The sequence below is a fragment of the Pogona vitticeps genome, chromosome 6, assembly GCF_051106095.1.
Source record: "Pogona vitticeps strain Pit_001003342236 chromosome 6, PviZW2.1, whole genome shotgun sequence".
NCBI lineage: Eukaryota > Metazoa > Chordata > Lepidosauria > Squamata > Agamidae > Pogona > Pogona vitticeps.
In genome coordinates this window covers 30,152,501-30,165,467 of record NC_135788.1, presented here as the reverse complement: position 1 = coordinate 30,165,467, position 12,967 = coordinate 30,152,501, and positions in this window count along the sequence as shown.

Below are 12,967 nucleotides of genomic sequence, written 5' to 3'. Positions count from 1 at the left end.
ACAGCCGTGTCTTCCTGACTAATAATTGTTGGTTTGTGTGGTAGTAACTAGAGCCAGAAGCAGTAACTGATTCTTCTCATTTGCTCTGGTACACACAAGGGTCACGTCATTTGTTTCCTGATTTTTTTTTAAGCCCTATACGATGGATCTCCCTCCCTCTGCCCCTTAGTGATTCTTCTTGTGCCCTCGAGACACTTCTGGCACCCAGGCATTTCCCATGTGTGTGTGTGTGTGTATTTTGTTTTTGTTTTGTTTTTTTGCTATGATTCAGCATTTGTAAAGATGCACCTTGGGAAGGCTCACGGTGACTCATGTGAAGAAGGAAGCAGCCACCATGGCATTCGGATATTTACAGAAAAACAACAACACCTGTGTTGATGACAGACTAGCTCAGTTCAATATTTACCAGGTGCTGCTTTCAAACAAACACAGGGTGACATTCACAGAGATTGCCAGCCCTAGGGACTGAGATCAGGCTATAGCCCATTGAGTTTGTCTCAAGTTGCCAAGGAGTTTGCACATGTGTTTTGCTGGGCATACACATCAGCAGTCCTACAAAGTCACATTTCCCTCTTGTTTAAAAGCCCCTCACTCACTTCTCCTCTTTTCTCTTGCACTTACCTAACACAAGCTGGTGTTTTATAAGGATTGCCCTGGCCTGTGCTGTGTGTGTGAAAAAGCCTCCAGAGATGGCACTCTTTGTAATGGAATATTTTGAAAGCTATTTGTAGACAAGTCCATTCTCGCAAGGAAGCCATTTTGTGTCACCACTGGACAGTTTGAGGAGAAATAGAACACTGCAATTTTATCTTTTGTTTCTGTTCTCTGTATCTGTACATGAATGATGACCAAAATAGGAGGAGAGAAGTGGGGAGGAAAGGACAAAATATCATGGTGCCTTAAACATTTTGTTATGTCTGAGGAGGTGAATATGAAATAAAACAAAATATTAAAATGGCAGGCATTAATTCCTTATTGTTGATCTGACTGTGCATATTGTTAAGCCTCTCTCATCTGTAGGTTTGTTTATCATCTCTTACATAATAAAACTGTGCCTATAGAAGGAAAATTAAACTCTGATAATAATTTTTAAAGTATCTGAAGTAGTGCTACAGCAATTCTTTAAAAGAATCCTAAAGTCACACAAACCAATCCCAAACCCACAAAAGCTATCATAAATATGAAGGCTTTTAAAATCCCTGCAGAGTATAGGAAGTATTCCCCTCCCAAAGACAAAACAACAATCCAGGCACTAGGAATGTGCATGGTGAAATTTTTCGTTTCAGTTTCTTTTGGAGGAGGGATGCCTCTTTTGTTTTCATATCTCAGTCCTTTTGTTTTACATAAAAGGGAAAACTTCCCTCAGGTTTGCCATTCGGTCTCCCCGTTCAGGTTTTCGGGCACACTAAAAACCCTTAAAAGCATTAAAAACTACTCCAAAAAAGCAGTGGCAGAGCAACAGAGAATCAATATAATCCAAAAGCAGGCAACAGTATATGAGAAAAATAATCATTAGACCTCTCAATCCCACCAAATCAAGTTTAAACAGGCAACAACAACAAAAATTGAAAAGGGGGAAAGGATGCAGCTGGAGAAACAGGCAAGCAGGCAACAAAAGCAATCCAAGATAGAGGGCACCAGGAGCTCAGTATATAGTCATCCCACAAAGAATGACTGAAGCTACAAGCCTCAGTTCTCAATGGGTTCCAGACCCTTCTACAGATGCAAAATTCCTGTCCCCTCTCCAGATATTCTGATTGGCTGCTGACAGCATTCCTTGCAACTACTGGATCAAAAACTTTCTCAAGTGGTTTGACAGACAAAAAACATGAAAGGTTAGACAAAACATGAAGTATGTATTTCCTGTTCTCTCTTCCTAAAGTTCAAAGAAGAACAGGAAGTACATAAAACATGAAACTAGGTTGGCCTCCCCAGAAAGGGCTTTTCATAACTAGAGTCCCAACACCAAAGAGGCCCTTTCTTTAGTTTTTTTTTAAGTGCACACAAAAAGAGCAACAACAAAAAGCTGTCAGATTCTTTATCATGGGCAAAACCCTCTTGCTAGTTGGGCTGCCATAACACAAATTATGTAACTTGGAAGTGAACTGCCTACCTTAGATTAAGAAATATTGCGACTCCATGTGCAGCAGATAATGTCTACAGAGATTTCTTAAACTGAAGCAATTGCTTCCAAAAGTTACACCTTTTGGATAACAATGTAAAAGAATTTTGACATTTATCTAGAGGGCTGATTAATGCCCACTTTATGGCGTCTTTACTTCCACAACCCTAGAAAGAAACAACAAGGCACAGTAAATTATTTGAACTATGAGCCACAATGTAATCAATTTACAATTTAATCTGCAGCATTATTAACTAGTGAAAGCCACTAGCAGACAGGTATAGGTGCAGCCTATTCTTGCATTTGTATTTTATTTTGTTTGGACCACACAGCACCCCTTTATTTTAATTTTACTGAGAGCCAGTTCAGTACACGAGTTGTTATGACATAGTGGGTAAGAGACAGCTACAAATCACAAGCAGTCCAGTGTTGATCACACTCTGGTATGTACTGAGTAAATGGTCTCATATGTACTGCACTTCTTGGTGCCCCCCCCAACATCTTCCATCAAGGGGGAATAACGTTACTAGAGTATCTTTAAAAGGCTATTATAAAGGTTGCAACTGTATTTGTATTTGTAGTGCTATGCAAATGTTGGTGTATGGAAACATGTTTTGACTTGTTTTAAAGGAGAGAACATTAACATAATTGCAGTATTCTAATCATTTTGCTTCGGCACATGAACAGTATTGTGCAAAATATCATTTATTAACTTTGTATTCATTTATAATTTTCTGAAGCCATTTTATGAATCCTTATGTTGCAATACATCTTTTCTAAAATGAAGCTAAGTACTGAGCTAGAGTATATTGAAAGGATTTATTCACGTGTGTGAGAAAGGAAATCATACGTCTCCCAAGTGGTTATGTTTTGAAGCCCTTCTGTACTGCACTGGGTGATTGCTGCAGCAGTACTGTGAGAAATGTGATTGTCTCTCTGTGCAACACTTAGTCTTTGTTGCACTTTATTCAGCCGTTGACAATAGTGCAGTTGTCAGATCGGAGCGTACAGTTTGAATTACCTATTTTTGTAATTTTTTAAGGATTTTATACTAGAATTATTGCTCTCACTATCAGTTCCCCAACCCCAGGTGTGGTTAAATGACCCCAACTGATGCAGGCTTATCATGGTTGGCATTACAGGTACATCTGCTACACAGGTGAGTGAACCTTTCATAGGAGTATCTGAGCAGTGTATAATAAACCTGGTCATTTGCCTTCCCTGATCACAGACACAAATCATGGTGAGGCAGCCAGTTACTAAGCCAAGAAGCCTGCAGTTCTATGAGGCAAGTGAGGTGAGTAGACAACCTGCAGTCTAATTTCAAAAGCTCTACCCCACCTGTGTATTCATCAGGCCATTGGCAAAAGCAACTGGTGTGTCCCCTGATAACGTGCTTTGTAGCAAGAAAGAAAGAGAGTGAGCATGGGTGACACTGGTGGCTTGTGGACCAAGGAGGAAGGCATGGTTTCCTATCATTCTGGGTGAATTGCCTCCTCTGCTCAGCCCATGAGCTGTCCCTGAAGTGGCACCTACCCATTTTTGGCTCCTGCCCCACCTATTGCCAAATTTAGCCTCCTTCCCCCCCCCCCTTACTGCTGCCATTCAGGCCCCTGACTGATTATTACTGACAAAAACTGTTCTATAGTTATAAAATCTAACATTACCAACAAGGTTGGAAAGGAGCACTTAGGCCCACCCTCTCTCTTGCTGCTTTCAGCAAAGTCTTGGGGAAGAGAGGGTTGTTCTCCTACATAGGCTCTATGCACAAGCAACAACCTTCGAAAAATCTTCTGGCTCACATGTAGAGCTTACATGCCCAGTGGGAATCTCTCCTCCAGACTCATTGCACACATTGATAATGAAACAGATGGGGTGGACTAAGCTCCCCTCTCTATCCATATTGATACTGGATTCTGTAGCAACTGAATGAGGCCCATGTGGTCTCTCACAGGAAAAAAAAAATGTCTCCCCATCCCTGCTGTAAGATCCGCGAGAGAGATTATCTCAGCACCCTTCAAAACAGTAGACATCACTGAACACTGTGGAACATTCTTCTGAGTCAACCTGTATAAATAGGATTGCTCTGCATGAGACATGAACCCTAACGTCTTTTCTTCTCTTTCACTGGCGCCAGTCACACTCCTTTAGTTACTATGAAAAAGAGAGGAAAAGCAGCTACTCTTTGTTCAAAGTCTAATGAAAGCACAAGCAAAAAGCATTTAGAAATCAAGATGCCTAACTTAACAAGGGAGGAAAAGACACCTTCAAATAACAAGCTAACCACCACTCCCGCCCCAAAGCTTGAAAATAACTAGTTAACTGTAAATCATTATTTTGAGGTAAAAGAATTCTTGTTATATTTAAAAGTTGTGGTTTAGTTGTTAAGTCGTGTCCAGCTCTTCGTGACCCCATTGACCAAAGCACACCAGGCCTCCTGGAGTTGGGTCCAATTCATGTTGGTAGCTTCAGTGACACCGTCCAACCATTTCGTCCTGATGGATATTTACAAACTAACCACTTGGTGTAAGAAGTAATACTAATTTATTTCAACCCTACTCATAAAGAGCATTTGAAGGCACTTTAAGAGGCACTGTGACAACAGTTTCTCAGGTTTTGTCAATACAAAGTCACATGGCAAATGCTGGCCTGTATACTGCTCCATATTAACTCTTGCGCAACTCCAACTGCAGGAACTGCAGCTGATCTCTGATAAGGGGTGTTGCATAGTCACATGTCTGATGAAATGACCTGGTCACATGACCAGTCAGATATCTGCAGCAGTTTCTCTAGTTGGAGTCTTACGAACACAGACACTGAACTGGACATTGGCCACTATTTTGTTAAGTCTTGCAATTCTGCACAATATTTTCCATGTGTAATTTCGGAATTCACCACTAGAGGGGATATTCCATTGTTTTTTGTTAGCTGGTACTGTAGTAAGGAAAACGGGACAACTACAAGGAGTTACCTTCACAATGGAGGAAAGATAGCACCTGTTGCAAAGTTATGAGTAACACAATGAAGTTGGTTTGAGAAATAACCTTTCAAGTTCTGTTGTAGCCAAGGTCTGCACTGTGCAATGGCTTCATTTATTATAATTATCTTCTTCAACAAATGCTATGGAGATGTACTTGGGGTTTCTGAGTCAAATCTCGTACAAACAATGACAAGACCCAGACATACATAGCTCCACTTTTGACAAATCAGAAGAACCTCTGTAACTTTCACAGCTTTGTAACAGCCAGAAATTCAACAGAACTTAATTGCACAGAACAGCAAATGGAATCTCTGTGGCAGGAAAAGCCGTGGCTATGGAAATTCTGTTCGTCATATAACCACACATGAAGTGAAGCCTCTGTCAAGAAGAGATGGTGACCCTGAAATAGGAAATCCATTCACCTGATCCATAGCCAAAGATGAGCAGACTGGGATCCATCGTGGTGCAAGTAAAAGAAAGTTTCCCAAGGAACCAAAAGTACAGTATTAGGAAGTGGAAAATCAGGCAACGGCATTCATTAAGGCCCACTAACCCTCCTCTGTACTGTTTCGTTGCTAACACCTGTTATTTCCCACCGGTGTTTGCCAGAACAAGATGTTAACTGTATAAAACAGAGTAAGATTACTGAGAGTCAAGGGAAATTAATGTGTTATTTGCTACACAGCTGAAGTGCAGCGCATTGTACGGAGGGCAGCTTTAATTAAAACTTGTTTCGGAAATAATGACAGCTGAAGTCCACATGGAAGCAGAGAAAAAGGCAATTTGTAGTCCCCCTGTTTCAAAGGCGTCCCTGAGGGGCCAAATGGCATGGACTTTATATAGCCATGCTTGGTTCTTAGGGACTGATGGAAGGAGAGAGGGGGTGACTCTTAAGTGCTGGAGATCTATTATTGTTACCCTTATATCTCCGGTCAGTGTCCGAGACTTTGTTGTTATTCTTGCTTTGTAACATTAAGTTCCATCCAGTTTACGGTGACCCTCATAGGATTTTAAAGGTATGTGAGATATTTAAGGCATATTTTACCACTGCCATCCTCTGCATGGTCAAGTTGGGATTTGAACCCAAACCTGAGCCCTAATCTGATATCCTGTCTACTGCACCACACTGTATCTCCAACCCTAGGCTCTGCTAAGGTTCAGAACTAGGTTTCTGAGGCTTTGAAAAGGTGCAAGACAGGGAAAGGAACATAGTACACGTCAGTCTCTCGTTGTGGTGTGAGGCCAGCAATGAAATGTCAAAGTCTTGCCCACCAATGACCCTCTCCAATGGGGTTTCTGGGGTCCTAATCCCTGCAGGGTATTTAGAGTTTCGGCAGATAGCAGAACTTCCATCTCATTGCTACCTCTGTGCCAGGGAAAATAGTATTTTCTGAATGAGCACCTCAAACCAGAGGAGCCTTCCCAGGAGAAAAGGGTGGCCTTTCTACTCGCCACACATATCTTTTCTTGCACCCATGAGCACAATGGAGGGAGGGAAGGTCTTGGAACAGGAAAGGAGAACAATCTCCTGCATGGTTTATCAGCCTTACCTTACCTCAGCAGCAGGGAGGGATCAGAGACAAAAGTGGGATAAGTTAGAGACGAGTTACTTTTCTTCACTGAAGCCAAGGCATGAGGAGACATTTTTGCACTGAGGTGTTTTTTTGTTTCTGGTTTTTTGGTTTGGTTTGGTTTGCAAGGTCCCTCTTCTCATCATATGTGTGAGGAGAGGAACAGAGCAGAATAAAGCAAATAGTATTTTGAAAAACCAGGGCACGGCCAGTGGTGGGAGAGTGCCTGGGGAGACTAGCAGAACAGACTCAGGCTTATCTGCCTTCAAGGCTTATCTGTGTTTGGTTTACAAGCCAGAATTTATGTGGGCTCACATTCAGCCCTGTGACCTCTGCTCTGAGCTGGCAGTCTGGTCACACTTTTGGGCCCTTACACCCCCCACCCATTTAGACTGTGACCCCTCCTTGCTTTATCATAAGTTCCAGCCTTGTCGGAGAAAGCAACATTTAGGATTCACTCTTAATGTTTGGAATATCTTCCTCTGGAAGACTTGTTTGGTGTCCTTATTACTCTAGCTTCCTTATACAAATTACAATTAGTTCCTGCCTTGCTATGTGGATGTATTCTCCACTTTACTTCAACCCCAAATGTGTATATGTCTAGTCGATGCAATGTATCTCAAGGAAGCCATTGCCCAGAAATGCTCATTCTACCTAAACTAGCTCATTCTATCTTCCTTACAAAACTATATTTGTGTTGTGCAATTCCTTGAAACATTTGCTCTAATTATTTTTATATATTTCAATTGTAATTTCTGAAAACGAAGTGGCTTGTCCTGCCCATTAGAGAATGTGGATCAGACATGATGCTTCCTTTTTTCTCCCTCATGCACATTTACAGCCATGTAGGAAATACACTGCATTTTGAAACGCAGCATGTTTTTAATCAGGATATGTCGATCTTAATTTGTCCTGATCTGCATTGATTGACAGGAACTGTCTAGAAACATAGCAGGTTGTTTATCAAACAACTACAAATATCAAAGAAGAAACAGAGCTGGCATCGTTGTCTTCTACTCATCTATTCTGCTCATCGGAGGCCTTCTCTCTCTCCCTCCATCGTTCAGTAGGTTAAACTTTGAAGCTGTCACCTGGAAGACAGCTTCATTTAGTTGTGCTGATTTCTACTGCAGAAACCAAGTACCAGAATCAAGTACAGTGGAGCTGATGCAGAATACAAGGCTTAGTGGTACTGTGGATGTCAACCAGCTGAAGAGAACCAATTTCACCAACAAATAGTTTTACACATGGCAGGTCATGACCAGCATGACCTGCTCGGTTCAGAAACTAGTTCTATAAGCCCACTAGTTCTATAAGCTTATTTTTAAAGAGTTTAAGAGAAGCCTGTGTACAGTGCTCTATGCCCCCATGGGTGGAGGGCTGAGGATGTGGGCCATGCTGTTAGGTAGTTTGTTTGTTTGCTAACTAGCTTCTTTGTTTATATTACAGATGAGCAACATGCAATCAGCCACCACATTTATTTATTTAAAATATTTTTTATTCCTTAAGAAGGAACTACAGTAAGTTGGCTTTCATCATTAAAAGACAATAGGTAAAGCTAAAAACAGTAAATATACAAACCCTAAAAATGATCAAATAGATACCATGGCTAAAAGAGAGTAAACAAACGCAGCACAAAAATGCATTCAAAGCAATAAGGCACAACCATCTATTCAACAACCAATCAGATAGCCAGTCAATGAGGGAAAACTTTCCTGAAGAGAAAGGTCTTTGCTTACTTGAAGAAGGACAGCAAAGATGGGGCCAGCCCGGCCTCCTGTGGGAGGGCGTTCCAAAGTTGGAGCAGCAACAGAGTAACCCCTCTCTCACGTACCCAATAAACGCACCTGTGAAGTGGTGGGAATGAGAGGCCTCTCTTAATTATCTTAACACCTGGATGGACTCATAAAGACAGTCACCAGCAGCTCTGGGGCCCCACAGTTTCTCACAATTTAAGAAAAATTGGAAAATTGCTTTGAAAGTCCCCTTGTGCCATCTATGGGGGAGGAGTCTTGCAGTGACGTGAGCCCTCAAAGTGTTTTGTATCCCACTTTTTTTTTAAATGGCCACTGGAGGGCACAAGGCTCTTTTGGGTTAAAAAAACAGTTTTGTTTGTGAAACCCATTTTTCTTTTAACAAAAGTCCACTACAACAATTCCTCACCACCACCATGCAGATTAGGCTCTTTGTTCTGCCTTCACCCTTTAGACACCCCCCCTTTTTTTGGGTGTGTGGCTCTGAGCTGCTGGAAAACCTGGGGGGGGGAGGACCTTGGCTCAGGTAAGGTTGCCTACCCTGTTTTATATAATTGATGTCCAATAAAGTAGTAAGAAGTATAAATGTCTTTTAAAAGGAAAATCATAAAGCATCCACATGTAGTCATCAAAACCAGCAGAAGTCCATTAAAATAGGCAGCAAAACTGTTCTAAGTTCAAAATGTTAGCAGTGCCTGAATAAAAATAACAAGGACAACGGAAGCATCCCCAAGCCAAGGAACCACTGCAGCAACCACTATTTTATAGGGTCCAATGCAGACTTAGAGAAATCTCCACCTTTGCCACACAAGAAATTCAGTTCTTTAAAAAACCTCCATTTTATGAATGTGAGATATTGTGCTTCTGTATCTGCAATTCAGAACACCAAGAAATGATCCGACATTTCTGTACAATATTGTGCCCATCTAGCCAGTGGGGAAAAAGGATGCCAAGTTTTACATAACAAAGGGCAACTTGAATGTTGGCAACATCAATGACAGCAGTCAAGATGGTCTACATGATACCTTCTTGTGCTCACTACCATTCACAAAGTGACACTAAGCAAGAGAAAATCCCAGAAACTGATTCCTTTTTTCATTAGTTAACTGTTTCTCACCAAACACAAGGCAATTGTCAAAGCTGTTTTTCCACAAGTGTGAATGGTAGTTAATTTTTAAAAAATCATAGCTCAAAAACCCTTTGCCCAAACCTCTTCTAGTTTGGTACAACGCAGTTTCAAAGTTAAAATTTTTGTTTGGATTGCTCCCGTTTGTAGAATCACTTTGTAGAATGTTGATTTGCTCTGCTGCATGATAACATACTGTAGCTGCATTACCACATTATAATAACCACATAAATCCTCACCACAGGTGATTGGATGACATAAGAGGGCAGGACTTCCCATCAGAGCTCAAATGCTGCCTCAGTTCCCCTTGGCAGTAAGGCAGGAGATGGCTGGCTGGCTGGCTGGCTGGCTGGCTGGCTGGCTGGCTGGCTGGCTGGCTGGCTGGCTGGCTGGCTGGCTGGATGGCTGGATGGATGGATGGATGGATGGATGGATGGATGGATGGATGGATGGATGGATGGATGGATGTCACCTTGTTCTCTGGTGCTCTCTCATTGTTCATCTCCTCATCTCATTGTCAATAAAATTCAGTATTGTGTTCTCTGAGCAACAGCAGCTCTCCTGATTTCAAACCCAGGTCTTCACTTGAGACCTGATTAGTTTTTAAATTATGATGCCTATGCTTGAATCAGATGCCTGATTCACATGAGTTGATTTGGAGGCATGAAAGCCGGTCTGACTGGGAGGAATCTGCAAACTGTCAATCAAAACAATGACTTTCCCAGCCCTGAGATGATCCAGTTTTGCAATGCACTAGCGCTCTGATCAGTAGCTGCCACTTCCTTCTAAAGAAAGAAAAACCTCTAGAAATGTGAGGTCTCTGGATGAGATGGGTGAAGATCTTCAACAGAAAGCAAACCATATCGCTAAACTACATCCCCCTCTCTGAACTCATGATACTTAAATAGTTTGAAACTAGAGATGGGCACAAACCAAACTACAAACCAGAAAAAAATTATGAACTGTAGTTCGGTTCAGGGATCCCACTTTACCAAAGCTAAGTGTTGAACTTTTTTGCCCTTGGTGCTTTGTTTGCTTTAGCAAAACAAGATACCCATCCACCTGCTCCCCACTGCCCCCATTGCCTTCCGACCTGGTCCTGCTGCCACCCCTACCTCCTCCACCACTGCTATCATCAGAGAAAGCGGGCCAGCTTCCCTTCTTGGAGCTAGCCTGCTGTCTCTGACGATGGTGGCAGCAGAGCTGGCAGGCCCAGGAAGGGAGACAATAGAGGGGACAATGGGAAGGGGGTGGGTCGGTGGTTCCCCCAGCACACACCTATTAAATGAACCACAAACCGGTTAATTTTTCATGAGGTTCATGATTATTCATGGTTTGTGGGTAGCCAAGAACCACAAATTATCATGAACCACTATTCTTCTGGTTCGTGCCTATTATACAACATATATAAAACTGTAGTACAGTAATGTTCTGAATGCATAATACTTTTTTGTTTGTTTGTTATGGGGGAAGAAGGAGTATTTTCTAGAACCTATTTTTAGTCAAACAAATCCATTCCTATTAACCTTGGTTACCTCTGAGAATCCTTTGAGGAGCAAGTTTGTTTAATGAAAGACGATTGTGGGGGAGGGGCAGTATACAGAGATATCAAGGAATGCCTTAAAAACAAGATTAACTCTTCAGAACATTAAAATTTTCAATGGAGAGAAAATCCCCTACAATGTATGGTTACTTGTGGTTAGTTATGTTCTTTTTTTAAAAATTACCCATAAGTCTTTTGACACTGGTATATAAAAAAGAAGGTAAATATTTGCAGAGTGTGCACATTTGCACACAGTTCTGTGATGGAGGAAGAGAAAATGGCTTCCAAAGGTTTTTCCAGATTCAGACACATAGTGAACTACATTTCTACCCCCCTCCAAATCCATACCCCTTTTCTGTTTATCACTGAAACAGATCTATAAAGTCAATGAAATTTTATTCACTTTGACAATGCCTGGCATTCTTTACATTCATTTGAAATCCAGAACCTTGTGTGCATTCTAGTGAACCACTGAAGAATGTGTAGTTCTACCATTATTGTTTGGCTCTACCTGCCATCATGCCTAGTCAGGATAGCCAATGACTAAAAGCAAAGTGTGCCTTTTATATACTGCCCCATAGTGCTTAAAACACTCTCTGGGTGGTTTACCATTCAGTTATGTAGGCTACACATTGCCCCCTACCCAGTGAGCTGGGTGGTCCATTTACCAACATCAGAAGGATGGAAGGTTGAGTCAACTTTGAGCCAACTATCTAAGCCTGGGACCAAATTTGGGCAATGAGTAGAATCTTCAGTGCAGTGCTGCAGCTTAACCACTGTGCCACAAAGCCATAAGTTTTCCATTCATACTTTGAGATCTTGCAGAAACATTGATAATTAACAACAGGATGAAGGTATTGTGATGGTACTTTGCTCTTAGACAGCAGATTCCTGAAAGTAACATGAAAGGGCATCTTGGCCTTTATGTCACTGCATTCCACAGGGTGTCAGCTGGAGACCGAGCAGTGAAGGACATCCCTAACACACACACACACAGTTGAAGGGGCAGTGTACCCAAAGTATGGCATGTTATGCTGGCAGATGAAACAGCAAAGTGCATGTGCACCTCTTTCTAATCCCTAGCAGTAAAATGCAGGAGGGAAAAAAAATCTCTAATAGTTTGTTGTCTTTCATGTCAGCCAGAATCTGTTACCTAATGTTCTGAGAGAGTGTGTTTAAGAAAGAAAGAAAGAAAGAAAGAAAGATTATGCATAACTCCCCCAAAAAAGCTCCTCCCACTCCCCAAAAAAGAAACACCTGAAGAAACTCTTCATCCTGAGAAATGTAGATAAAACTTCAGGCAAGTTTGCAGGTTTTTGCATCTCACCTCCTGTAAACAATCAGATTCAAAGCCTTTTCTATATTTTCTCTGCCAATCATGTCCCAGTCAACAAAAAGGCATGAGAGAGAGAGAGAGAGAGAGAACATGTCAGTCTGCTAGATTGGAACCAATTTCTTACTCATTTAATGGCAAAGAAGCCTCATTTATCTGTAGGAGTGCCAAAAGATACAGCAAGTGACAGATGCAGCAGTTTGTAACAGTTTGGAGAAGAAGTTTAGGACACGCTTATTTCTCCATTATGAAATGACCTTTGGGATTGGCAAGACATCAGGCTGCGATTACCATGAGAAATATTAATGCTGAACAGGCCCTTTTAAAAGTCTCTGGTGCTTCAAGATGCATTGGCTATATGGTATAATTGTTATTGTAACATGTCATCAAGTCACCTCTGACTTATGGTAACCATATGAACAAGTGATCTCCAAAATGTCATATCCTCAACAGCCCTGCTCAGCTCTTGTAAACTCAAGCCTGTGGAGTTTCTTTTAAGGAGTCAGACCATCTTGCATTACGCCTTCCTATTCTCCTG